Source organism: Pinus tabuliformis, chromosome 2_2 (assembly GCF_031772625.1).
Source record: "Pinus tabuliformis cultivar Carrire ecotype Pingquan chromosome 2_2, CPIR1, whole genome shotgun sequence".
NCBI lineage: Eukaryota > Viridiplantae > Streptophyta > Pinopsida > Pinales > Pinaceae > Pinus > Pinus tabuliformis.
In genome coordinates this window covers 841003517-841006852 of record NC_142300.1, presented here as the reverse complement: position 1 = coordinate 841006852, position 3336 = coordinate 841003517, and positions in this window count along the sequence as shown.

Genomic DNA, 3336 nt, shown 5'->3' with positions numbered 1-3336 from the left:
ACATAAATTTTTAAAATCATTCGACATGTACTCACCTCCATTTTTTCTCTTGAGAGACTTCACCTTCTTGTTGTTTTCCTTCTCTACCAGTGCCTTTAATTCTACGAACTTGGAGAATGTCGCATCTTTATTCTGCATGAAGAAGATCCAACACTTCCGTGAGAAGTCATCTACAAAGATAACATAATATTTGTGCCTAGCAGTGGAGGCTATTGAGAAAGGTCCATAGACATTAGAGTGGATCCTTTCAAGGACTACATGTGCTTTGTTGTCCCGATCATGGAATGAGGCTTTTGTGTACTTCCCCAAGGTACACCCTTTGTATGTATCTTGTTGCTCAAGTGATCCTTTAGGGAGGCTTGTGGTTAATATCTGTTGCATAATCGTCAAAGTACCATGATGAAAATGGCCAAGTATTCTATGCCAAAGTTCATTGACATCGTGACTCTGCACCTTCTCTTCCTTTATGCTTAATGAAACACAATCTTCCACATCTAGCTTATACAAGTTCTTCACATTAACCCCGATCCACTTCACCTATCCCGTGGCTACGTGTCTTAGGAATGATTTCCCTTTTTTTAATATCACAGCGTAACCACGGTCTTCTAACATCGCAACTGAAATGAGATTTTTATTTAGTACCAAAACAAACATGACATCCTTGAGTTTGAGAGGGGAGCTTGACTCCCTCTGAAAGGTGACTATACCAATCTCAGTCGTGCTATACCTTCTATCATCTCACATCTCGATGTGCATCTAGACATATTTCTCCTCCATGTCATTGAAAAATCTCTATTCCCCATCACGTGGAACAAGGCATCACTTTCCAAGTACCACACAGTCCCCATCACTGTGCTCACCATGCATGTAATAAGGGTGAAGTCAAGCTCAAACTATGAAGCCAAAGCTTCACCTGCCACTCCTCCTGAGGTCTTATTTCTCGTCCTTTTGTATGGACACTTCATGGCATAGTGCCCGAATTCATGACAATTAAAACATTTTATTTTGGACAAGTCTTTCTTCTTGCCCCCCTGATTGGACTCTGATTTGGATTGGGATTTCTTCCCTTTCCCCTTCTTTTCCTTTCCAAGCAAAGCACAATTCTCTTCATCCTCACCCTTGGATGAAGTTCCATCTCTGGTATTCTGCCTTATTTCCTCCTATACCAAATATGACCATAAGCATTCCCAGTTTGGTAGTTTCTCCCTCCCATTCACCAAATCTTGGTAGTTATGCTAGCTCTTCAGAAGGCCTAGAAGGGCTAGCCTGACCAAATCATCTTCTACAATAGTAACACCAACTCCACCAAGTTCATCACGAAATTGTGTGAACCTGCTCAGGTACTGCTAAATAGAGTAATTCTTGTGCAACTTGATATTTCAAAATTTATCCTTGAGCGCCAGTCTCCTGTGGTCGCTGCTATTTTGGAAAAGATATTTCAGTGCTTACCACATTGCATATAAACTTTCTTTGCCATGGATATTTGAGACAATGTGGTCCTTTACTCCCTCTAATATGATTCTCCTCGCCTTGGTTACACACTTTCTCCATTATACTAAATCTTTGATATCAATTGATCCTGGTTTTGGAATGGCATGCTCGAAAAATTCCTTCAAACCGTTGTCTTCCAGCATCCCCTCCATGCAATCCTTCCAAGAAACAAATTTTGAGCTGCCCTCAAGGTCATACTCAAGTCTTAATCCATAGAAATCCATCCTTGTAGCTCAGAAGATAGATACTGCGAATTTGATCCTCCTACAATAACAACTTCAAAATTTATGCTCTACTATGGATCCTGCTTTGATACCATGTAGAAATTATTGTGTAGATATGAAATTTCTCATGAAATTTACTAAATCATAACACTCAAATCTACTCTATTGCTCTGTGAAATTCAATTCACAATCTAGAACACATATCATAAACATGCATCTAGAATGAACACACATACACAAAGATTTATCTAGGGGAAAGAAACTGCTCAAAACCCCTTCCTATCTGTATTGCATTAATCAAATAAGATGGATGAAAATGTATGATTGCTCAAGCTTGAGCACAATCTGCAAGTGTATAGTCTATACCTTTGCTTGATTGACTGACTTTGGTCAACACTTAGCCATTTTTCAAGCCCTCCAAGCTCCTATTTCCTTGCATTGTTCCTTGAGGAAATAGGCTCCTATTAATTAGGAAATTACTCAATCGCGATTACGTAATTCCTTTAGTCCTATCTCCTATTGCATGCAACACTTGTACACATGGGAATAGTCTACAAATGATAGTACATTGCCTTGAACCTCCACCTCAACTGGGTAACTTTAATTCTTTGCATGAAACAATTATTTTGGGTCGATTGATCAGTTAACTGGTTGATCACTGGGTGTGATTGAAGTCACACTGCACAACTTGACCTTCCACTAGTTCCTCTAATAGTGAGAATTAGTTTAACTGACAATAACTCAATTTAACAAATTGCTAGAAATTAGCAATCACTCATGCTCAACTGAACTCAAGTCTTCCAACTCGAATTATCTAAGTTAACTGGGTGACACAAGCCATGTCACTCAAGTTAACTCACCCAAGTTGTTTGCTAAAATGGAAATTCAAATTTTCTCTAGTTTGACCAAGGAAAATCAAATTGAGATTTTTCTTGCTGCATTTTCAACACTTTCATGGGCCAATTCTGTCATGGAAAAAATGGAAGGCGATATTTCATTTTTTCTATTTATACTATCCAAACCTTTGGATGAATTTTAATTAGAATCTATATTCTCGATTAGGAGTTTTAAATGGAATCTAAACTCTCAGTCAAGAGTTATCTTTTTGTATACTAATAGATTAAACTTATTCAGGAAAAAAAAAAGGAGTTATGAATAGAATCTAAATTCTCGGCCAAGAGTTTGTGTCCATTTTGTTTTTACCAAAATTTGAAACTAGGAAAACTCTTATTTGAGAGTTTTAGTAACTTAACCAAACTCTCGAATGAAACACTGTAAATAACTTGGAAAATATCTTTTTTGCCTTTTTTTTCTCGGTCTAGAAATTCATAAACAACAACACGATTTATCCCTACACTTGAAAAAGTGTTCCCGATTTCATGTTTTCACCCTCTCTCTCCCTCGTCCATCTATGTCTCTACCTCCCTCTCTCTCTCCCTCTTCCTCACTATCTCTATGCCTCTCTCCCCCATCTCTCTCTCTCTCTCTCTCTCTCTCTCTCTCTTTGTCTCTATCTCTCTCCCCTCTAGCTCACTTTTTTTTGTCCCTCCATTTATTCTTATATGTCTCTTTGTCTCATCACCCCCCCCTCTCTGTCCATATTTAACTATATCTCTCTAGG